This window comes from Papio anubis, chromosome X (genome assembly GCF_008728515.1).
Source record: "Papio anubis isolate 15944 chromosome X, Panubis1.0, whole genome shotgun sequence".
NCBI classification, from domain to species: Eukaryota; Metazoa; Chordata; class Mammalia; order Primates; family Cercopithecidae; genus Papio; species Papio anubis.
Window position 1 is genome coordinate 3092293 of NC_044996.1, and position 26354 is coordinate 3118646.

At 40.6% G+C, this 26354-nt stretch overlaps 1 protein-coding gene across 1 annotated transcript in view; it reads right to left on the bottom strand.

Moving 5' to 3' along the window:
- The window catches only part of LOC101024933 (melanoma-associated antigen 4), a 463021-nt gene that overhangs the window by 128125 nt on the left and 308542 nt on the right, over nucleotides 1-26354 (bottom strand). The window lies entirely within an intron of this gene.

Consider the following 26354-nt stretch of genomic DNA (forward strand, 5'->3'; position numbering starts at 1 on the left):
ACAGACAGGGCGGGGCCGGGCTGGGGGAGGGGGAGGAGGGCTGGCTCCTCAGGGGTTGGGCGGGGAATCCGCCTCAAGGGGCACTGGGTCCTCTCTCTTCTCTGCAAAACGTGAAATGTGTGTTTTTCTTGGAAGAAAGAGCCTGTGCGCGAGAGTTGTAATTTATGGTGAAGGGAGTATGGTAATTTGACTGCCATGGCTGAATCTGCATTCTGAAAGACTTGGACAATTTGGGGGATCAGGAAGTACCCAACGACTGGTCACTCAGTACCCTTGAGCCTCCAGTAACCCCGCGTGCCTTGCCTCTGAGTGAGGTCAAGGGGGATCCTAATGGGTTTTGTTACAGGGCTCCGGCCACATAGGAATGCTCCTCCATCAGAACGGACATTGGGCTACAGGAGCCCAAGAGTTGCTTAAGACTTAAATTTCCTCGAGTGCTCTTCACCCCAACTTTGGGTACTCAGGAAAACGACTCAGGGAACTGGAAGGGCTCACCAACTGGGGTCTCTCTGAGATGTGGTCGTGTCTCATCAGCTGGGGGATGCAGAATGATGGTTCAGGGCTGACACCAGAAGGGGAAAAGAAGGCCAAGGTCAGTGTTTGGGGGTGTTCAAGGGAGTTAGGCACTGGAGACCAGGGTATGCTCATGTTCCTGCGTTCTGACTCCATCATATGGAAAAGCCTGGCATCTTGACTAGAGGGCTCTTATTCTTTCCACTACCTCAGACACTGCCCCTCTGGGACAGAAAAATCGTGGAGGATAAGAAATGCCTCCACCCAATTTCCTATGTCCTTCCTATCCCATGACAAAGCAAGTTCAGAAAGCTTAGAAAGTGACCTCACCAGAGCTCATAGGTCAAATGGGTAATCAACAAATAGAGCTGCCATGTTCACCAGCATGCCATCTCCCACATCATGCCATTGAGAAGAGTTGCAATCAAAATGGATTTCAGGTTTACTTTTGGTTAACTGAACATTCACTGAGAAACAAAACATCTCCCCGTTTTTTCCCCCTCAGTATTTGAAGAAATGAGTTGAGATTGCTTGTGCCCAGCAAAGCATGACTTAACCTGGTAGGCCAAGCGATTTTGCACAGCTGAGCGTTTAACTCTTTTACCACTCCCCATTTAAAATCATTTTAGAACCGTACTTTTATTAAAAATGTCGCTCATAGTTTCCTGCCTTCACCTTTCTTTCCCATCTCCCCTCTTTCCCTGTCCATTGCAGTAAGAAAAAGGATGGTGGGACCCATTTGTCAGGATCACATATAAGAGCAGATTAAACCCACCCCTACTGCTATCAGTCCTGCCCCATGACCTCTGGTCACACAGATGTCGTTGTAGAGAAAATCCTTGTTTGCCAAAAATGTTAGGGCCATTCCGGGGCATTTTGTCCAGCCACCTTGGTTGTAATGTAGGGAAACTGAAGCCCAAAGAAGAAAAAGGGATTGGCCCAATGTCACACAGTAGCGGAGGCCAAAACTAAAATTCGTATTTCCAGGTTTGCTTACTTCGAGAAGAGTGCATTTTCAGTCTAAGTCAGCTTTGACTGGAAGTTCAAGCAACCACCAGCAGGTGGGAGTAGATTTGTTTGAATGTGGGATGTTCCCAGCACTGAGGAATCAAATTCCACAGGCAATTGGTCTGGTCCCTCACTTGTCAGAGGAAACAAGCCTGAAGCCTGAAGCCTGAAATTTTGTTCTTAGATACCCTTGTGACTATGAAGATCGACAAAAAGTTGATGGCAACGATGAATTCTCTTCCAGAACTTACATCCCAGAAGGCCCTCCCCTACTTCGGGTCTCCCTAGAGGTAATGCTTCATTGAAATTTCTGACTCACAAGAAAAGGATAGGCAAAATGCAACAAGAAATACAAAAATGCCATTATAATTTGTACTTATTAAGCGTTTGTCTAGTTAATTTATTATAATATCCATAAAGATCTAGATTGCATAAGCTTAAGCCTGAATATAGGATAATGGTGTAGAGCAAAGAACACTCATCTGGAAGTTAGCCCATCTGTGTTCTGACCCAGCTCTGCCCACGACAGTGAATATTCCAGTTTGGCTGGAGGGTAGAGTAAGTTTGGAGGTAAGAAAACAGGTGAAATAGGTAAGAGGTGAGAGATTAGGTAGAACTTGACTTTGTAAGCAACACACACTCAGTGCACAATAAATTCTTGTGTAATGAGTGAGGCAAGAGAAAGTATCTGGGTCCTAATTTTCCAAAATAAAAAATTGTATTTTATTTTAGAGTCAACAGTAATCTTTTGAAGGATTTGTGCAAGGGAATGACACAATCAGAGTGGCACCTTGGCACTGAAGGAAACACTGGGAGGAAGAGGGACTGGGGGCAAGAAGAGCACACATCTCCTTCTGATAATAGCCAGCTAGGTAGCTTGAACTAACTGTTCCAGTGAGGACAATGAAACAAACTGGCTGAATGTAGAAAGAAATAATTGTTATAAAGAACTGAGAGATACTGAGGCTAAAATCCAGAAGAAGACAAGAACCCAGGGAGGAAAGCCCAGCACTAGAATCCTCTTTTGTCCTGATGGCTTCTACTGAATCTGGAAGAGAGTTATGAAATTGAGCTGCAGTTTTGGTGGCATCATAAGGAAAAAAGTGAAAGCTCAAGGTCCAAGGAAGTAGGGGATTTGATTAGCATTCTTGTCATTCTCAGCTGAAACCTTGAGTGGCTACCCCTTTGGGTTAATGGCGACCCATAAGTAACCAGCCCTTGTGTGGTCTTGTAAACCTAGATACTCATCATGTGGGCAGTCCAAGGAACCTAAAGCCATGATCTTGGGTTAAAATGGCCTTGGACAAGTAGTATCCTCAGGCATTTGAAAATACCCCCAGCAAATGAAAAGACTCTCTACTGGAAGGTATTATCATTTTGGGCTTAGAATCATTTGTACAATAATTTTTCAAAAATATGCCAGCATATAGTCAAAGATAACTTGGCATAAAAGGAAAAACATAGACCATGACAGCCAGTAGAAAAGAATAAACAACAAAAACAAACTCTCAAAGACTTCAGGTATCAGAATTACGTGACAAAGACTACAATAACTATGATTCACTTTATTCCAAAAAATTAAAATTAAGTTTGAAAATATCTGTAAGGAACAGAAAATCATAAAGACTAATAGAGCTATTTTGAAAAAAATCAAGGCAAAAAACGAAACTATAACTAGTTTAGTTATACTAAAAACTATAACAATGAAACTTGAGAATTTAATGAATAGGTTTAAGAGAAGGCTAAACACAACTAAAAAGAGAATTATTGACTTGGAAGATAGGTCATAAGAAATTGCCCAGAGTTCTGTCTGGAGAAACCAATTATTTGGAAAAATAAAAAAGGGAGGATGAGAGACTCAATTAATAGAGTGAGAAGGTCTGCCATATATTTAATTGAAGTCCCAATTGAAGATGATGGCTGTAAATTTGAATTCACAAATTCAAAAAGCCCAATAAATCATAGGCAAGATAAATAAAAAGAAATCTACTCCTAGACACGTCATAGTGAAAAGAAAGCCAGAAAGCCATAAAGAAAGCCGGAAACAAAGAAGGCTATACTACTGGTCCAATTAAAAATAATGAGTTCATGACCTAGAGCAAGAACAGGAGAGACTGAGACTAGGGGATGGAAGTTAGACCCTGGACTTTAGAATGCTTTTACTCATTTTTTTTCCAAGTTGAAAAAGGCACTTGTTAGAATAACCTGACACCCACGAGCCCTCCCTAGTTGTCATGTTTGGAAGGCCATTGTTCTATCAGTGTGTGTCCATCATCTCATGGGCCATCAAAGAGGCAAATATTTTCCATGGGTGTAAAATGCTAGTTGCTGCTGAGGTCTAAGGCTGGAGAAATGTGCTTATATATGGCTTCTTAAGAGAAATCAGAATAGAAGTGAATCTTTGTAGAAAAGTTCCCTTCTGCTTACCCTGCCCCCATCATTCACTATTTCTAAGGAAAAATATACAAAATGAACAGTTCTGTGGTTCTCAGGATGTCTTGCTACACTTGGGCTTCACTATATGCACTTGCTCCTTGGGCTATCTCATGCTGGAGCAGAGTAACATTCCTGCAGGGGTTTATATTATAATACACCGAGCTAAAAATGAAATAGGCTGTCTTTTGAGAGTGTGGGCTCCTTATCTGTTACTAGAGCTGTTTATACAAAGACTGAATGAATGGCCTCTTGTCATGGGTAGAATAGAGGAAATTCTGCTCCATATGGGAAGTTGCATTAGAGCTCCTGTGTTTGGCTCAAAATCCTTCATGCATTTATTCTACTTGAGGGACAAGCATTTTTATGTACCCTTAAGGACTCTTCCACCACCACCCCCACAACCACCACCACCACCACCACCACAGAAATCTCTTTTTCCAAGAGTGGAGAGTGGGAGGGCAGGAAAGCCTTCTCTATTGCCTAACCTTAAATCAATCAGAATGCTGTCTGACAGTGAAGACACAGACCTACCTTCACTTGTAGCATTCAGTATGTGACCCACACTTTTGACTAACTGTCACAAAGGGAGGGGGTGCTGAATTTTTGGTTCTGAGTTTCCATATTTTCTCTTCACTTTTTCTGGGAATTCACAGTTTATGTAGGTCACAGCTCCCTCTCTCCCCGCAAGCCTGCAGAAATGGGTACTGCATTAGGTATAGCATCTTCTAAAAGCATCTCCCTCCCTAACTATGAAAGGGCAGGAGCAGTGAGAATACTCCACTAACTCTAGAGTTTTTCTCCCAAAGACAGGTTGTATCATAGTGTATTAAAAGGGCATTTGATTATGAACTTGAAGATCTAGATTGGAGCTCTGTCACCAGCTATTATACATAGGCATGTGTCTCAGCCTCTGAAGCTCAACTCTATCATCTGGTATATGGGGGTGATAATAATGCCTACTTGTTAATGGGACAATCCAGACAAAAGGGGCTCCCTTTCCATCACAACTTCCTAGCTTTGGTACCTCACCTCCCTTATCCTGTCAGATTTCTCCTTTCTCCATCTGGAAAGGCTGCAGTCACTACCAGATAGAGCTACTAGAAGGCCTAAGCTCCCCTGGTCTAATTGTGGAACAAACCTTTCCATTTATCTATTAAGTAATTGTTTCCCTGAATCCAACAACAACAGCAAAACACCTTATTCAGAAGCTCACTGAAACAGAAGGGGATAAGCACAGGGAGCAGAGACTTTTTTGGAGGAGGAAGCTTTAGTGCACAGATGGATAGACCTTTATTTCTACACTGGGGTCGTTGCTGCCATCAGCTACTCTGCCCCTCAGTGAGGATGGTGATGGCTAACTTGTGTGCATTCCTGCCCCTGTTCCCAAGGGGTGAGAAACATTGATCCTGTACAAATTGTGAACGGATATCTCCTGGAGTTGTGGAGGGCACAGCCAGAGTGGCCACATGTGGTACACCTGGTGAGAAAGACTGCTTTCTTACCTGACTCCCTTACCCCTGTGATATAGTTTGGCTGTGTCCCCACCCAAATCTCATCTTGAATTGTAGTTCCCATAAATCCCCACGTGTCATGGGAGGAACCTGGTAGGAGGTAAATGAATCATGGGGGCGGTTACCCTCATGCTGTTCTCGTGATAGTGAATGAGTTCTCATGAGATTGGATGACTTTATAAGGGGCTTTTCCCTCTTTTGTTTGGCACTTCTCCTCGCTGTCGCCATGTGAAGAAGGATGTGTTTGCTTCCCCTTCAGCTATCATTGTAAGTTTCTTGAGGCCTCCCCAGCCATGCTGAACTGTGAGTCAATTAAACAAACCTCTTTCCTTTATAAATTACCCAGTCTCGGGTATGTATTAACAGTGTGAGAACCGACTAATACACCCTGCTAGTCTTGCACCTGTCCTCAAATCATTTTGGGTTACATAACCCCCCTTAGCCCCTAATTAATGTACTCTTGTATCTTTAGCCATGTGCTCTCTGCTCCTCCCTCAGGTTAAGTTCTACCTGACCAGAGGATTTTCTTTTAGATAGTCTTTTGACATCAGTATACTCTACATTTGTGGTAACAGCAATAATTCATAATAAGGCATTGAATCTTTCAGCAACTCTAGTCCCTTGTACTTCTCCAAATTGCTCAAAACCGTGCTTTTCTGCATGATCTCTGAGACAGAGTCAGTAGTACTCACTTCAATCTGCAGGCTCCTTTCAGTTAGTTGGGGCCATGTAACTGGTTTTAGACAATGAAATGCAAACATAAGTGGCACAGACTATTCCCAGGATGAGGCATTTGAGAGTCAGTTTACTATCCTTAAGCTCTCTCTTTCCTTGCCCTGGTGACCCTGAAAGCCATATGTTGAAGTGGGAATCTCAAATATGGAGAGAACCTAGACCCTGAGTCTTCCAATAGAGGATGTGACCTGTATCTGACCATGTGTGACCTGGAAATCAAGCTTTGGTATGCTAAGCGGCTAAGATTTAGGGACTTAGTTATGATTTCAGCAAAGCTTAGCCTAACTTGATAAATAGACTCTGGCACTCCTCTCAGTTCCTGTACCATTATTCTAAAGTCCCATGTGCAACTCTTTCTGCATGCTTCACAGGTAGCTTGAATCCAAAATATCCCAGTCTCCTCCTACTACTCTGCAAACATGCTCCTTTTGGTGTGTTCTCAGTCTCTGTGGTCTCATATTCAGTTGGGACCCGGTTGGGACCTATAATACATCTATAGCATTTCCTTCTATCTCCCCACCCCCATATTCAGAAAGTCATCACTCATTCATTCATTAGCTGTTTACTGAGTACCTTTTGTGTACCAGGTACTACTCTGAGAACGGGGATATAAAAGTAGAAAATAAAACAGTAAAAGAAATCCTTGATATAGTGGAGCTTATATTATATAGGAACAGGAGGCAGATTACACAGAATTGAAATAAATAAAGTATCTGGTTTATTAGATGATGATAAGTGCAACAAAGAAAAGCAAATCAGGGAAGGAGGGTAGAGAATGCTGGGCAAATGAGGTGGTAATGATTGGAGGGCAAAGATATTATTTTAAATAAGGTGGTCAGGGAAGAACTCATTGTGAAGGTGATATTTGAGCAGAGACCAGGGTGTAAAGCCGTATAGACATTTGGGGGAAAATGATTCCAGGAGAGTGGACAAGAAGGGGAAATGCCTGAAGTTTTTTGGTGTATGCAAAGAATAATAAGGAGGCCAGTGAGACTGGAACACAAGTGAGTGAAGCAGAAAAGAAATAGGAGATGAGGCCAAAGTATAACGGGGGCTAGATCATGTTGTGACTTGTAAACCATAAGAACTTTGGCTTTTACACAGAGTGAGAAAGGAAGCTGATGGCAGATTTGGACATAGGAATGACATGAGCATATTTATATCATGATAGTGGGATCATGCTCTTTGCTGATTGGAGAATAGGCTCCTGGGGTGGGGGTAGGGCAGAAGCACAGAGAGCAGTTGGGAAGCTGCTGCAATAACCCAGGTGACAGATGATGGGCTCAACAGACCAGGGTGGTAGCAGTGGAAGATGTGAGATGTGGTCAGATTCTGGATATCTTTTCAAGGCAGAGTTGAAAGGATTTTCTGACAGATAAGACAGAGGATATGAAAGGAAGAGAGGAGTTACAAAGGATTCCAAGAGTTTTGGCCTGACTAGGTGAGGTAACTGATTTGCCATTCATTAAGTTGGGAAAGACTCTGGGAGGAAGAAGTTAAAGTGCGTGAATAGCCAATAATTTTATTTTGAACATTTTAAGTTTGCTTTGATGTTAGGCAGCTAAGTGATGATGTTACATAGGAATTTGTATATATGATCGTCACTTTCCCTGCGCAGAACATTTCTACTCATCCTTTAAGGCCCAGTTCAGCTGTGATGAAGCTTTTCTCCCAACTGGCCAAGCAAAGATAGTGACTCCTTCCTTCATGCTACAAGGGAGCCTTCAACAGTCCTGTAGAACAGCATTTTACTCCTGTATTGTCATTACTGCCTTTCACCTCTCTTCCACGACAGACTGACTGGGCACTCCTTTAGTCCAGGGACTATTTCTGGTTCATCTTGTGCCTGCCTAGAACACAGTCCAGAGTCTGGGTTATGGTAGGCTCTCAGAATATATTTGTTGAATGAAGCATCCCACAAATGAAAAGAAATTTTCCATAAGCTGGAGCTCATGAAAAATGAAGACTTGGAAGTGGCCACCATATTTATTGGTTAGAAGGCTCATCGGTGACCCCTGGGACAGCAGAAGCCTGAGAGCCACATTGAGGAGTCAGGAATAGGATACCCTTCTGAAAGTGTTGATATGTGGCCTTTTTTGCCTTTCATTTTGATAGTCTTGTCAGTGTTTCTCAAGTGTTTAGGTGATGAAAGGGATCAAGATTTGTGTCTCTAATTGCACCTCAAAGAGGGCATCCTCTTCCCTGGAAGAAATGCTGTAACTGTAGTAGTGGATGGGATTTATAAGGAGACAGATTGGCTTAGATTTAGTTCTAATGAAGGGAGCACCAGAGTCAGACAAATTTAGCAGCTCAAGTCCCAGCTCTGCCACTCATCAGCTGTGTGACAAGTAACTTTCTCTCCTTAATCCTAAGATTCCTCATCTGTAAAATTTGATGTTGTGGGGATTAAGTGCAATCAAGTTGGCAAAGAGCCTTCAATAGTTACTGACACAGTAATTGCTAGGGAAGAGTGGACAAAAGAGAAGCAATAGCAGGGCTAACCAAAGATAGAATGCGTTCCCCATTCCTGGAGATATTCAAGGACAGACTGCATTCCCATTTTGTGGGAACATCATGGAAAGGATTCTAATGGTTGGACCAGTTGAAAATTGAGGTCCAGTTTAGCCTTGAGTTTTATAATCCTAAGAATCCCAAGGAATAGAAATGCAGATACAAATGTTACTACTGAAACCACTCTACTCATAGTGGAGCACTCATGTGCCAATGGGGTCTTTTCCAAAGGCTTGTGTGTGCATGGCAGCATTGTCTGTGCGGCGATGTTGTGTGGGCAGCAGTGCTGTTGCTGCTTTGAGAGCACACTGCCAGCTGTGCTGCCTGCTGCTGCCACACCTGGCATGCTGCCTCAGCACTACATGTCCCTTCCATAGTCAAATAGGCCCCTGAAGTGACTGCATGTTCATTTTACTCTTTGATTCAGTCAACTGGGGCGTCCCGTGCTAATCTCTCATTTACTCCTTTGCAGTATAATCATAATTGACTCTCGTTTGGGGAAAAGGCTTCAGGAGGTGGTACAGTGAGAATGCTTGCTGCTTATCTTGGTTTTACTGTGTGGCGTTACCACTGATTTTTCAATTTGACCTTTGAGACTATCTCTGTGATGCTTCTCCCCACTGTGTCCTCCTCACACCCTGCTCCTACCCCGAGCTCAGGCCTTCATCCCTGTCTTGCACTCTTGTAATAGTCCCCCTTTGGTGTTCACCCTATCTTTAATCCACTCTGATTCCAACTTACACTTTTAGCTCCTTCCTCTTCCTCCTTCCTGTCATGCCCACCCAGCTCCAGTGCATAGGGGCTACCGGCCTTTCTCTGAGTGACCCCCACCTGGCAGTTATTCAGTTAGTCTCCTTCATCTGCCAAAATTAAATCTATCTTTTAAACCCAAGACCAGATACCCTTTTCCCCAAAGCTAGCTGTGATAGTTTTGACTGGGTGGCTTTATTTGTGCCCTGATCACATGGTGCCTTTTTTTAGAGTCCCATGTGTGCATCTTATTTCCCTTAAAAGTCTGGGAGCTTCATTTCTCTCATCAGTAGCTACATTATCTCCATATCTCTCCTCATTTTGAAAACAAACTCTTTTTGTCCACCATGATTTCTCCCCTGAATCCCTACCTCATTAAAGAAATAAATGAATAAACCCAATCAGGATTTCTGTGGGTTGTACTGAAAAGTAATTTTAACACCTGACATCCTAAAAGCACAAATCGCATAAGTAATTTTAGGGACTAATTGACAATGTAGAAGTCTGAGTGAAAACAAACTCAGGCTGCAAATGATTGATTCTGCTGAATGTTGCCTAAGTGCTCTTAATTAATCAACAAGGAGCCACATTTGCTCCCCTGGTGCCCTTTTCTCTCCTTTAGAAAAGCCAAGCCCAAGGGAAAGGTGTTTAAACTATTTATTTGATTCATTTATTAGCTTCTGAGCTTGACTAGCTTAAGCCTTTGGTTTGTTCTTGAGGATTATGGGGCTTTTAAGAATTGAGCCATTCTCTAGTTTGCTCTTCAGGGTATGGGCATATTGCATTCATCTAATCCCTTGAATTTACAGAGTGGGCTAGCATAGAAACCAGAAGTGAGTATAGCATTTATTTGAGCAGCATGAATTTCGATAAAAGAAGGTGACAGGAACTCGCTGCAGTCCTTCTGTCAGCTCCCATATTCCTGATGTTTATAAGAGCATTGCTTATATAGTGAATCGTTCCCCTAGACAAATTTCTTCCACATGATGCCTAATGAGTTGAGGTGGAGCGTGAAGGGCCAACATGCCCTAGTGGACAAACAGCCACCAAAGCGATGTTTACTAACACTTTCACCACTAAAGTATGGCAAAGGGCTTTTAGAACAGGGTGCACTCATATTCAAGTGCATGACACTGTTCCACAAGTTATTATGACCGGAAAAGCTTTATTTTGAATTGAAGATGCTACTTGGGAGTCAGTTTTAGAAATAAAGTCAAAATGACCCTTCTTGTGTTCCATTAGATGTAAATATACTGAGACAGCTTCTTCCCAATGAAATGCACTATTATAGAACTCCCCTTATACAGTACTTCACTTTAGGTTCACTTAGATTTATTAAACTAAATGCTTGTTCCAGACACCTAATTTGCAAAATGTACTCACTATTCCAGCCCACTGCTCAGAAAATGGCCAGCCTACTCCAGAAACCAATAATAATAATTTAATCATAACAATAGTGCTGTAATCTGGGTACTATTATCCTTCCATTTTCCAGCCAGGAGTGGAGAAGACATGATGGGGGTCAGAGCTTGAGCTCTAAAGCCTGACTGTCTGGGTTTGAATCGCAGCTCTGACACTCACTTTCTGTGTGATCTTAAGCAAATTATCTAACTTCTCTGTGCCTCAGTTTCTTCACCTGTAATGGGTATAGTAATAGGAATTCCTTATGGTGTAAAATGAATTAATACATGGAGAGTACCTAAAATTGCTGAGCACATGGTCAATGCTCAAGTAATGGGAAATCTTCTGGAGTTAGGTGGCTGTTTTCTGGTCAATCAGTAAGACAAATGGGATGAAGAGAACAAAAAATGTGGGTCATTGGAGCAGGCTGGACTTACCCATAGTTACTGGGATAAGCTATGTGATTCTGGTTGGGGCAGAGGCACATGTATAGAAAGGTTGCAGAATGCAGGCCAGAGGGAGTCAGTGCTTGGGATGTGTCCCAAATGTGTCTGCCCCAGCCTGAAGCTCCTAAAGCCCAGGAAATGAATACAGGCCTTTTCCTACACAGACAAGACTATAAGAAGAGTTGAGAACCCCAAGTAATATGCAAACTACTAAGTTCAATGAGCCACAATTCATTTTTAAACAATTAATTCACCTTCTTTTTTTAAAAAATTTATTTATTATTATTATACTTTAAGTTGTAGGGTACATGTGCATAACATGCAGGTTTGTTACATATGTATACTTGTGCCATGTTGGTGTGCTGCACCCATCAACTCGCCATTTACATCAGGTATAACTCCCAATGCACCTTCTTAATTTAGATGTGGCAATTTACAAAGCAACGGACCACTTGGCATAGATTTTCTTTGGGGGACATGGAGCACAGTTGTTGGCTTATACAGTAGGGGCATCAAAAACCCTAACAAGGTGGGACCACCTTGTCATCTTATCTTGGAATTTCTAATGATTTGACTTGGCTTCGTGTTTTGTTGGTACTGTACAATTTAAATATCTCAAACAGAGTTTCATTCAAAGCTCTCAGTCCATGTTGAACTAAATGATGACTCCCTTTACTTTCTAATCACACTGTCAGGGAAATTTCTACAGCAGCAGCTTCAGCATTTATACCCTGCTGTCAGTAACTTCATCTCGGATATCTATATGGACATGTGTGCTGGTTCACAATGGAGCACGGGGAAAGATACAGGATTTCTTTATGTTTCCAGTTTGATATAGTGAGGTATAGTGTGCTTAAAGAGGCCAAACACCACCCCACCCTGCCAGAGAGAAAAGGAGAAATGCAGTCCTGAAAAGTGTTTCTTGGCTTGAGTAAGGTTAGATATCATGCCCCTCACTTGGAGTTGGGTTTCAGTTTCTGACTACTCAAAGTGTTTCACATCCAGAGATACTGGCAATGAGTGAGAAGAAGAGCCCCTTAGTATAGATTCACCAGGCTACTAAATAGGTGAACTCAAGGTGATACAGTACCTCTCCATCCATTTTTTCTTTCTTCTCTTAAAAATACCATCTTTATTAAGATATAATTGACATACCACACAACTCACTGTATTAAAGCATACAATTCAATGTATTTTAGCGTTTTCACAGAGTTGTGCAACTGTCATCTCCATTTAGCTTCAAAACATTTTCACCACTCCCAAAGGAGACCCTTTACACATTAAGCAGTCACTTCCCACACCTCCTTCCCCCAGCCCTATCAACCACTGAACTACTTTCGGTCTCTATGAATTTGTCTATTCTGGATATTTCATATAAATGGAGTCATGCAATATGTAACCTTTCATGACTAGCTTCATATACTTAGTTTAATGTTTTCCGTATTCATCCATATTGTAGCATGTATCAGTACTGCATTTCTTTTTAAGGCTAAATGATATTCCATTGTATAGATATGCCCCATCTTGTTTATGTATTCATCAGTAGATGGACATTTATGTGGTTTCCACCTTGTGGATATTGTGAAAAGTGCTACTACGAAAACTCAAGTATATGCTTCATTGTGTACACACCGTGTGATAACATCTGTTTTCAATTACCTTGGGTATATACCTACGAGTAGAATTGCTAGGTCAAATGGTAATTCTATGCTTAACTTGTAGAAGAACCACTGAAGTGTTTCCCATAGCGACTACACCATTTAAAATTCCCATCAGTAATATATCAAGGTCCAATTTCTTTGTATCTTTACCAACATTTGCCTTTTACAATTTTTAAAAATTATAGCTATCCTAGTGAGTAAAGTAGTATCTCATTGTGTATTTTTAAGAACAGCTTTACTGAAGTATAAGTGATCTACAAAACCCCATAAATATTTAATAAGTACAATTTGATGAGCTTACACATATGCACATACCCTTGAAACCATCACCACAATCAAAGCAATAGATATACCCATCATCTCCAAAAGTTTCCTGATGCCTCTTTTTCATTCTGTTCTGTTTGTTTTTTTTGTTGTAAGAACACTTACTGTGACATCTACCCTTTTAACAAATTTTTAAGTGCACATATCATGGTGTTTTGATTACCTAGCTTTATAATTTATTTTTAAATCAAGAAGTGTGATGTCTCTGGCTTTGTTTTCCTTCTCAAAACTGCTTTGGCTATTCTGGATCTTTTTTAGTTCCATATGAATTTTAGAGTTTTTTTTGTAGGGGGAGAAAGCCATTCGGATTTTGATGTGAATAGCATTGAATCTGCAGATCACTTTGGGTAATATGTACATTTTAACAACATTGAATCTTCCAATCCGTGAATACAGGATGTCTTTCCATAGATCAGTTTCTTCTTTAATTTTTTTCATCAATGCATAGTTTTCAGTATACAAGTGTTTCTCTACACTGGTTAAGTTTATTCCCAAGTATTATATTATTTTTGATGATATTGTAAATGGAATTGTTTTCTTAACTTGCTTTTAGGATTGTTCGTTGCTAGTACTGTCATGCATCACTTAATTATGGGGATCCACTCTGAGAAATGTATCATTAGGCGACTTAGTCATTGCACAAATATCAAAGCATACTCACACAACATAGACAAACCTGTATGACTTTTTATAGAACTGAATCCTGTAGGCAATTGTAACACAATGATATTTGTGTATATCAACATATCTAAACATAGAAAAAATATAGTAAAAATATGGTATAAAAGGCAAAGATGGCATATCTGTATAGGGCATTTACCATGAATGGAACTTGCAGAATTGGCATTTACTCTGGGTGAGTCAGTGAATGAGTGGTGGGTGACTGTGAAGGTGAGTGATTGTGTCCTATACAGTAGTGTGCATAGGACATTATTGCATACTACTTCCCACTGGAAGGTCTCCAGGGGCAATAACACACATGGAGCTGTCATCTTCTATGATAATAATGCCTTCTTCCAGAATACCCACTGAAGGACCTACCTGAGGCTGTTTTACAGTTAACTTCTTTAATAGGTAGAAGGACTTCAGTCTCAATTACTAATAAAAAGTATAGTTTAGTAAATACATAAACCAGTAACACAGTTATTTATTATCATTATCAAGTATTATGTACTGTTTGTAATTGTATGTGCCAGACTTTTATATGATTTACAGTGCAGTAGGTTTGGTTACACTAGCATCACCACAAACACATGAGTAATGTTATGATGGCTATGGCTTCACTAGGCCATAGGAATTTTTTAGCTCCCATTATAATCTTATGGGACCGTGGTCTTATATGCAGTCTGTTGTTGACTGAAATGTTGTTATATGGCACATGAATGTATATAGGAATATAACTAATTTTTGTGTGTTTATTTTGTATCCTGAAAATTTGCCCAATTCAATTAAATATTTTTTGGGGAATCCTTTCAGATATTCTCTATATAGGATCATTCCAGATCTGAATAGAGTGTTTTACTTTTTCCTTTCCTACTTGGATGCCTTTTTCGTTTTATCATATCTAATTTATCTGGCTAGAACTTGCAGTATGATGCTGAATATAAATGACAAAAGACAGCATCATTGTCTTAACCTTAGGGAGAAACCTTTCAGTTTTCACTATTGATATGATGTTAGTTGTGGGATTTTCATAAATGTCTCTTATTTTGTGAGGAATTTCTTCCCTTCTATTTCCAGGTATGTTGAGTGTTTTTCATAATCATGAAAGAATGTTGGCTTTTGTAAAATTCATTTTTTGCATAAACTGAAATGATCACCTGTTTATTCCCACCTTCATTCTATCAGTGCACTGTATGGCATTGATTGATTTTCATATATTGAACTACTTTTGGATTCTTGGGATAAATTCCACATAGTCATAATGTATACTCCTCTTAAAATGCTGCTGGATTCAGTTTGCTTGCATTTTGTTGAAGATTTTTGCATTTATATTCATAAAATATATTGGCCTGTATTTTTCTTTTCTTGTCTGATTTTGACATCAGAGTAATGCTGACCTTATGAATGAGTTAGAAGGTTCTCCATACTTTTCTATTTTTTGGAAGAGTTTGAGAAAGATTGGTATTAACTTTTTAGATAATTTGTAGAATTATCCAATCATGCCAGTTGGTCCTGGGGTTTTCTTTGTTGGGATGTTTTGATTACGGATTCAATCTCTTTATTTGCTACAGTTTATTCAGATTTTGTATTTACTCTTCAGTCAGTTTTGGTAGGCACTAGTTCACTCATTTCCTTCAACCATTCTTGGAACAATATTTATTGACATTGTACCATGTTCAGGCACTGTGCCCTGCACAACCAGTCACATGTTGTGCTTCTGAGGAAGTGAAATTTTAGTAGAAATATACACAATGAAACAAGGGATTCCAATACAGTATGATGTTGTGATATACATTAGAGGGGCTTCTGAATCAGGCTTGAGGGCTCAGGAAGGAAAATAGGGGTGACTGGAAGTTTTAATTTTTATTCTTTCACACCTTTTTAACATCAACTCTGCCTCAATTTATAAACAAGTCCTACTTAAGAGTAAAATATTAAACCCAACCACTTTTCTATAACTTCGTTTTTTTCACTCTGGTCCAGTTACATTATTTCTCAGGTGGATGGACAACTATAGTAGCTTCTAACCAGCTCCCCTACTTCTGATCTTGTCTCCTGTGGCAAGTATCATAGATTAGCTCATTTCATTCCATTCCAACCCCAATTGTAGTGGACCTTACTAAATGATAGAGGTTGGAAAGCTAAAGACTATATTTCCCATGCCTCCTAACAGCCTGGATTCCACAGGTGATGTAACCTCTGCCAAGTAGACAAACTTGTATGTGATTTGGAAGGGGGAATGAAGCAGAGAGTCCATACTTCTGCTTCTGAGATTTCTGTTTTCTGTTAGGGAGCATGGTGCTGGAAGTTTTTGATTCTTCTGCATCAGCAGTCACAGAGATCCCAAGGTAATGTTCTTAGTTTTGTGGACATCAAAAGGCAGGTCATGGGGTGTCCACCTAGCTTATGTAGATGGAGAATGAGGCAGCATGGTCTTAGAGCCAAGATTTGTGATGAACTTAGCAGAGGTGGTGAGGTCCTGGGGCCAGTTATTAAGGCAGTGGCTTCCTGATTCTCCCAATGGTGCCAGTTATATGTGGTGTTATTCTGGGAAACAGGTTTGGAAATTCAACCTAGAATCTGTTCTTTTGATTCCTTCAACAATTTTGGAAGCACCAAATTCCCCCTTTCTACTTAAATGGGCTAACATGGTTTCTGTTTTCCATAAGAGAACGCTGCACTTTACTCTCTACACAAAAGCTAAAGGAAATGTTTAAAAAAAGTATCCTAACTTCTTTGCTCAAAACCCTCCAATGGCTTTCTGTGCCACTTGCAATACAAGTCAAGCTCTTAATTTCCTTTCATTCTTCTCTGGCTCACTTCATGGAAGCTCTGCTTGGCTACTAGCTGTTCCTGAAACACACCAATAACATCCCCACCTCAGGGTCTTGCATTTGATATTTCTCTGTACCTGGAATACTCTTCCTCTCTAGGTAAGTGTGTGGCTCAGCTTTCTACATCATGCCAGTCATCTTTTTCTAATCCATGGTAGACCAGTTTCACTCTCTTTGACATTACTGTCTTGATTTTCTGCAGAGCATGCATCACTTTCTGGGATCATTTTGTTTACTTGGTTTTTTGTGTATCATCTGGAATACAAGTTTCATGAAGGAAGAGGCCATGTCTGACCTTTTCGGTGGGTTCCAGGGAAAAGCAGATCCCACATGCATTGCAAATATAGCTAGGAATTCAGAAGGAGGAAGAAGAAATAGAAAATACTGTACATTTTTCAACACTACCAGGATGTTTAAGGAGGGTTAGATGCCAAAGTGCCAAAGACTGAAAACACAAACCACCCGAGACAGGTGGCATTTTCTGAAGAATATTCTTGCAATTGTGAAACAAAAATTATATATGCAAGCAGTGTGAATAACAGCCAGACCTGCGTCTGCAATGAGTGCCGTTACATCATTGGCATCCAATTAGAAGGCTCGTTCATGACCTGCTCTGTGGCTTATTTGGCATTTTCTTCCAAAAAAGCATGTACTTGGTCTTGTCTGGTCGTTTGGGAAGTAATAAAACAGGGCATTTGGGTTCTTACCATTGCAAAAAATCATTTGCAAACCTCTCTTGTGTATTCAACCCTGCACTAGGCATTCTGGGATGAGTGCAGGGAAGGGAAAAGCCACAGATCCTATCTACAAAGAAAGTGGGTAGATGAGTTACTGTCCAATAAGGGTCAGGGAGCTGACTAGGAAAGGACTATCCTATAGGAATCAGATGATGTGGATGCTCTGGAGAGGGACTAGGCCAGGAAGACAGAGAATCAGAAACCACAGTGTCAGTGAACAGGAGACTATGAAGTGCTTTGAAACCAGGGTAGAATTCAACATCCAGCCTTCCAGCCCCAACTACCAACAGCTCCCAGGCCACAGACTGTAGGCATCAACTGAACTACCCAGGACAACTGCCAATGCCTTGTCTCCCACCCTTGCCTGGGCCTCAGGCGATTTAAGTTGTTTTCTCATTGCTGCCAGACACTGTTACGGTCTCTGTGGCACTGTAAATTCATAATCACAAATCTTATCCAGACCCTCCACACTGCTTAGCATTCCTACTTTGTTTCCCAGCTAGCTATCTCATCCTTTCTCCACAATTATAGTTTATCTTGTACATGGTCCTTAAGAACCTTTTCCCACAGCAGATTACCTTACTCTCCTCCTTCATGGAGAAAACAGAGAACTGCAAAATCCAAATGGGAATTTCCTCAGTTTTCTGTCATCAAACCTCCAGTTGCTTGTGTTGGTCTCCAGCCTCTTGTCCTCCGGGCACAGTCTGCACACAGAGACTACTGCTGGGGTCACTGATAGGGTTTGGCTGAGCCCATCTAACAATGGAATGTTCCACTGTCTTGGTATTTTTGTCCACATGACCAAATCTAGTTTGGGGCTGCATTGATCAAACATTTTTATTCCTGCAGCCATAATGGAATGAAATATTGGATGCTGCAATGTTGATTCCCTATGTTCCTGAATCCTCTGTATTAGAATCTCTACATGTGCTTGTTGAAAATAATTTTTCCATAAAGTAATTTCTATGTACACCAAGTTTTGAGAACCACTGATATTGACCACAACTAATTTGTCCAGTGAAAAGGTTCTGGAATGGGCCTTCTGTCACAAATGAAGGTGGACCTGCCGACACTGTAGCTGTAGTTCTTTTAAAGATGGAGTCAATCACAAACCAGAGAAATCCTTAGACCATCTTTTTTTCAGACAAATTTAAATACTCCTATAGCCATCAACACACACATACACACCCAGAGCCTGCTCTAATGCATGGAGGAACATGTTAGCCTTCAACCTCAGCACTATAGAGGGGTTCAACTGTAGGAATATCACAGTACTGTACAATATTCAAGACATTTTTTGTGAAAGAAAACACACCTACAGAAAAATGCATAGAATGTAACTATATGGCCTAAAGAATAATTATGAGGTGGGCATTAATGTAACCACTATCTACATCAAAAACAAATATGACCAGTCTCCCACAAGTCCTTCATGGTTTTTCCCAACACGAGCCCCCCAGTTAATGTGTGTGTGTGTGTGTGTGTGTGTGTGTGTGTGTGTGTTATATGCATGCCTCATGTAGTATATATTCTTGTGTCTGGATTCTTTGACTCAGTGTTATGTTTGCAAGATTCATCCAATTTGTTGCATGTAGCCAACTTTGTTCATGTTCTTTCCTGTGTGGTATCCCACTGATGGATATGCCACATGTTGTATAACCACTCAACTAGTTTTGGAATTTGTATTGTGTCCAGTTTGGGACAATTACAAGCAATGCAGCTCTGAGCCTTCTGGGCGGTGTCTCCCAAGGCATGTGTGCATGGGATTCTCGAGTCTAAGTGCCTAGCTGTAGTATTGCTGGGTCTTAGGGTAAACATATTTTAAACTTTTTGGTGTACTAATGCAGTGTTTCTATTAATGTCTAAATATTTATTAATTCCTTCTATCCAAAACTTAGTAATATGCTATTTCATTTCCAGACATTTTTATTTTTATTTATTTATTGTTTATCAGCTTTTATTTTTATTTCTGGGGTACATGTGCAGGTTTTTTACATAGGTAAATGTATGCCATGGTGGTTTGCTGCACAGATTAATCCATCACCCAAGTATTAGGCCCAGTACCCATTCGCTGTTCTTACTGATGCTCTCCCTTTCCCTGCCCTCTCGACAGTCCCCAGTGTGTGTTTTTCCCTCTCATGTGTCTGTGTGTTCTCATTATTCAGCTCCCGCTTATAAGTGAGAACATGCAGTGTTTGGTTTTCTGTTCCTGCGTTAGTTTGCTGAGGATAATGAAGTGTACATTTTGGTTTTCAAATGCTGTCTTTGTGTTATTAACTTCTGCGTTAGCATTATGATCAGAGAGCTTATTTTGTATGATATTGATCCTTTGGAGTTTATTGAGGCTTTTTTCTCTTTTCCTAAATTCATATTCTATTTCTGTAAATCAGCAGTGCACCTCTAAATAATATAAATATTTTTTGTTGGGCATAGAGTTTTATATTGTCTAATCACTCAGATTTATTACTATGCCTTTGATATCACTGCTTATTTCTGTTTGTTTGAACTCTCAGTTTCTGAAAGTGGTCGGTTAAAATCACTAGATATGATTATTAATGTGTGTGTTTCTCCTGACAGTCTTAAAACTTGGTCACCTAATGACATGGTGTAAAAATACAAGAGCAAAAATTGACATAACTATAGGGAAAAATAAGCAATCACAGTTGGATATTTTAACACATTTCTCTCAGTAATTGATAGAACAAGCAGAACAAAAATCAGCTAAGTACATGGAAGATTTGAAAAAAAAGTGATTAACAAACTTGACCTGATAAAGATTATATATATATATATATATATATATATATATATATATACATACTACCTGTACCTCGACATCTACCTATCTCTGCCTAGATTATCTATATCTATCTGTACATCTATGTCTATATGTGCCAAACAACTGAAAAGCACAGCTTTTTTTCAGCACATGTATAATTTTTTTTAAATGACCACATTATGTCCAGAAAGAAAATCTTAACAAATTGCAAAGGATTGAAACCATACAGAGCATCTACACTAACCAGAGTGGAATTCAGCTAGAAATCAATAACAAATAGCCAACTAGAAAAAATCTCTACATGTTTGAAAATAGTCAACTTAAAATAAATTATAGATAAAAAGAATAAATCATAGTGGGTACTTGAAAATAATTTGAACTGAAAAACTATGAAAATAGCAAGTAACAAAATTTGTGGGATGTAGTTAAAGTAAGAATCAAAGGAAAAGGAAGAAAGCCTTAAAATTAATGAGCTAAGTATTCTTTCCAAGAAGTTAGAAAAAGGACAGCAACACTGTCTCAAACGAATAGTTAGAAAATGAAATTAAAAACTAACATTTACAGTGGTATTAAAAACATGAAGTACCAACAAAAAACTCTAATTAAAATGTGTAAGACTTTCACAGAGAATATGACAGAATCATATTGGGAGACAGCAAACAAGACTGAACTCAATACAGATACTATATTCATAGATTGAAAGGCTCAATATTATAAATATGTCAGCATTCCTTCACTTTATTGATAATTCCATGTAATTACAATAAAAATTCTAACAGATTCTATTTTGTAGAATTTTTCAATATAATTTGAAAATTTATACAGAGAAGCAAAAGTCCAAGAGTAATCAAGATACTCCTAAAGAAAGTGGTGAGGATATTTGCTCTGCCAAATATCAGTTTAAGGCTATAGCAATTAAGACAGTGAAGTCCTAGCCCAAGATAGTTAAATACATCAGTGGAACAGAATAGAAAACCTAGAAACAGCTTCACTACACCATCTTCTTTGAATGATCCCTTAATCTTCAGGCCTTAATTGCAACCTTGTTATTCACTGAAGACATAGCTTACCCTGAAGTCCTCCCTAGTGGAGACTCTGTTCTCTCATATGCCAAATACCTTAGGGCCAGAAAAGAGTTGAGTTTTCCCCAATCCTCTGTTGCTTCTAGGCCAAAAAATATCTGCCCTTTTGAGGTTTAAGCCATTCCACTATGTCATCTTCTATGCCTCCTTCCTACTAGCATCCATTGACCTCCTAGCTATTCTGACTTCGCGTGGGCTTGGGGATCTGGCTTATGCTCTGACTCATGGTCTTTCTCTCTGCTCCATCCTACCATCTTTCAGATGACTTCAATATCCACATCAACCACCCAGCAGTTTGACCTTTTCATTTCTAGTGAACTTCTCTACCCTGTAGTAGCTACACTCATCTACACATACAGTTTGGGTTTATTCTTTACCTGAAACTACTCTACCTCTGACAGCATAAGTTAAAACATCAATTTTGGATTACAACCTCCTAGTCATCCTGCTCTCTCATTCTCCTACTCCCTCTAAACCTGTTCTTTGATCTTATTGAGATCTCCATCCCTTGACCTCTCTATTTTTTGCCCATCTTTCCTCTCCTCTTTTTCCCCCTCATCTCCCCATTGATTTGGTTTGGTGAAACTCTCTACTCGCTTTTTTCTGTTTCTATGCAGACTTACTAAGTTGTAAATATATCACCTATCACTTATTTTCCTATATTTTCAACATCTCCTTGCATTCCCACATTCAGTAATGAACCACATCCAATTGTTGATTCTAAATTCTATGTTTCTCTTTATGTGCCTTCGCCAGCTATCTTAGATCAGCAGTTCAGCATCTCTCACATAAGTTTCTGCACTGCATTGTTGCCCCTCTCTGATCTTTCCTCCACAATGTTTTCAGAATGATATTTCTAAAATACAAATTACTTCCCTAATTAAAGTTTTCTGATGACTTCTTCTAGCCTTAAGGATAACTCCAAACTACTGACTTTGGCATCCAAAATCCCTGCCTGCCTCTTTACCCTCATTTTCCACCATTCCACCTTACAAAATCTTTTCACTGCAGTCACACTCAAACATTGGCAACACTCCAAGTGAATAATACTCTTTCATGTCTCTATGACTGTCTTTGAAATTGCTGTCCCCTTTGCTTGGAGGTCCTCTTCCCTGTCACTACTTCTCTCTCTAAGTAACTCCTCATCTTTCAAAATGTAGCTTACCTCATTCTCCTGTGTGCTCACTTTGCAGTATAGGGCACTTATCCAAATGAACTCCGGTCATCACTCTATTAGTCAAGATACATTGAGCTAGCCACTAGAGCTTGTGCTAGACAACAGACTTTGAGCAAATCTTGGGTCAGAGATGATGCCTTGTTTTTTGAGCCTCTGGTTGCAAGATCAAGGCCAGGTACACGATAGGCGGTCTTTTAATAAATTTTTATTGGTTGAGTGAAGAAATGTTGAGTGAAGAGTACTTTCCATCTCTCTTGGACTTCAATGTGGTCCTAATGATGCCTCAGAAAAAGTAATAAAATTGTTTTCCAGGATTTGGAAAACTTGTTTAGCAAAATACAGAGCTAAATGTAGAGCAAAAAAACCAGTAAAATCCTCTTATTTTTTATCTAAAACTAGGTGTGAGTCAACTAGGTTGCTGTAAAGGCCTCACAGAGACCTGTCTTGTATACGTAGCTTGGCAAGAGACCACCCCAAAAGGAATCCCTGAAGTTATCAATGAATTTTAAGAGAGGAAGAAACAAATAAATTTGAATTTAACATACACATAACTCTTGGAAGTCTGAGTAGTTGGGATACATAATGGAGACTGATTTCAAGTAGGCCTACAGAGTTTGGGGCCTAAGCAGGCCAACTTTCACGTGGTTTAGGGTACACTAAGTAATGTAAAAAGTAGCATCAATGTCACTGACTTTTCTCAGCCACACTGAGGAACCCTGAAGCCTACACTAACTGAAGGACAAAGTTGTTAATCCTAGTGCAGCTGTGAGGAGACTTGCAAAGCAGTCTCTAAAGCTAAAAGTCAGGAAACAAAAAAGAGTTTTAAAGAAGTGTAGTCTGTACTTGTCATTACTCTTGTACAGAAACACAGGACGTGGAGCAGGGAAAATATAATGCAAAAGTTGGCAGCCTTTCCATGGGGCCTATTTTTCAAATTTTGTTTCACTTCCCCCACCAAACCATGGAGTTAAAGGTGGCAGTTTTCTTCTTGTGGGGTGCAAAGGAGTGTTTGAAATAAGACACAACAATGGGAAGCCTCTTTATGCCTTCCTCTCTCAGTTTGGACCTAGATCAGGCTAGAAACTCCCTACTTAGAGCCCAAGGCCCCACACAGCTCCACTGGGCCCAGGAACAAGGAAGGCCATGACACTCCTATCCTGTTCCCTCACCATAACCTTTTCTAAGTCTGCCTGATGGTAATCAAGAACACAAGGCAGAATGCAAGAAGAGGGACTGAAAGCATTCAAGAAAGACCCCAAGAGAGCCTGCCAAGGCCAACTCTGGCAGGACAGGCAAGAAAGAGCTGAGCTCTCCTTTTCCCACTCCTTTGAGCTCTTCTCTCCTCCAGCGCCTTTGGATGCCCACATCACAAATCTTGATTAAAAGATAAATACTGATGCATGGGGAACAGGGATTGGTTGGACCATGGAAAACACTAGTCTCCAGGCTCTGGAAGCTTCCTGGGATTAATCTTGGGAGGTGATTCTTAGCTTAGAGGGTTTGAGGGTGGGGGAAGCCGAGAGAGGAGCAAGCAGAGAGCTATATTGGCTGTCTTGTTGATTGCTACATTTCCAGAATTTAGAATCATGCCTGGTACATACTAGGTGCTCAGTAAAGTAAATGATTATTAACTGACTGACTGAAGGAACAAATGACTGTAAGAAAGGGCAAAACTTTGACAACAAAAATTATACAGAACACAGAGCTTATTTAAGTGCCATCAAATAAATTGGTATTACTAGGTGTGCAGAGTTAGGGAAGCCTTTGTATAAGTCTTCAATGCCAGGTTTATTTTGTATATAGCAGAATCCATAGAAGTTTCCTCATAGGAATTTGACATGATCAGAGTTAGGTTTTGGGGGTTCAGTTTGGCAATATTATGAAGAACATATCTGTGGGAAAAGATATGAAAATAAAAGAAAAGTTAGGATGCTATGCAGGAAAAAAGTTCAGGTGAGAAGTAGTAAAGGCACCAGTAAGAATGACTATTACGTAAAAAGTTGAATAATATTGGGAGGCCAAAGTGGGCAGATGACAAGGTCAGGAGATTGAGACCATCATGGCTAACATGGTGAAACCCCATCTCTACTAAAACTACAAAAAATTAGCCGGGGGTGGTGGCAGGCACCGCTGGCTCCAGCTACTTGGGAGGCTGAGGCAGGAGAACGGCATGAACCTGGGAGGCGGAGCTTGCAGTGAGTGGAGATCATGCCACTGCACTCCAGCCTGGGTGACAGAGTGAGACTCCGTCTCAAAAAATAAAATAAAATAAAAATAAAAGCCAAGATGGCTGAATAAGAACAGCCTCCGGTCTGCAGCTCCCAGCGTGATCAACACAGAAGATGGGTGATTTCTGCATTTCCAACTGAGGTACCTGGTTCATCTCACTGGGACTGGTTGGACAGTGGGTGCAGCCCATGGAGGGTGAGCTGAAACAGGGCGGGGCATTGCCTCGCCTGGGAAGTGCAAGGAGTTGGGGAATTTCCCTTTCCTAGCCAAGGGAAGCCATGACAGACTACCTGGAAAAATGGGAAACTTCTCTCCAAATACTGCATTTTTCCCAAGGTGTTAGCAACCGGCAGACAAGGAGATTCTCACCTGTGCCTGACTCGGCGGGTCCCACGCCCACAGAGCCTTGCTCACTGCTAGCACAGCAGTCTGAGGTCAAACTGCGAGGTTGCAGCCTGGCTGGGGGAGGGACGTCTGCCATTGCTGAGGCTTGAGTAGGTAAACAAAGCGGCTGGGAAGCTCGAACTGGGTGGAGTCCACCACAGTTCAACAAGGCCTATTGCCTCTAGACTCCACCTCTGTAGGCAGGGCATAGCTGAACAAAAGGCATCAGACAACTTCTGCAGACTTAAATGTCCTTGTCTGACAGCTCTTAAGAGAGCAATGGTTCTCCCAGCATGGTGTTTGAGCTCTGACAACAGACAGACTGCCTCCTCTAGCAGGTCCCTGACCCCCTGTGTAGCCTAACTGGGAGACACCTCCCAGTAGGGGCCGACAGACACCTCATATAGGCGGCTGCCCCTCTGGGATGAAGCTTCCAGAGGTAGGATCAGGCAGCAATATTTACTGTTCTGTAATATTTGCTGTTCTGCAGCCTCTGCTGGTGATACCTAGGCAAACAGGGTCTGGAGTGGACCTCCAGCAAACTCCAACAGACCTGCCACTGAGGGACCTGACTGTTAGAAGGAAAACTAACAAACAGAAAGGAATAGCATCAACACTAACAAAAAGGTCATCTACACCAAAACCCTATCTGTAGGTCACCAACATCAAAGATCAAAGGTAGATAAAACCACAAAGATGGGGAGAAACCAGAGCAGAAAAGCTGAAAATTCTAAAAACCAGAGTGCCTCTTCTCCTCCAAAGGATCACAGCTCCTTGCCAGCAACAGAACAAAGCTGGACGGAGAATGACTTTGACGAGTTGACAGAAGTAGGCTTCAGAAGGTCGGTAATAACAAACTTCTCCGAGCTAAAGGAGGATGTTTGAACCCATCACAAGGAAGCTAAAAACCTTGAAAAAAAGATTAGATGAGTGACTAACTAGAATAAACAGTGTAGAGAAGACCTTAAATAACCTGATGGAGCTGAAAACGGTGGCACAAGAACTTCGTGATGCATGCACAAGCTTCAATAGCTGATTCAATCAAGTGGAAGAAAGGGTACCAGTAATTGAAAATCAAATTAATGAAAGGAAGTGAGAAGACAAGGTTAGAGAAAAAAGAACAAAAAGAAATTAACAAAGCCTCCAAGAAATATGGGACTATCTGAAAAGATA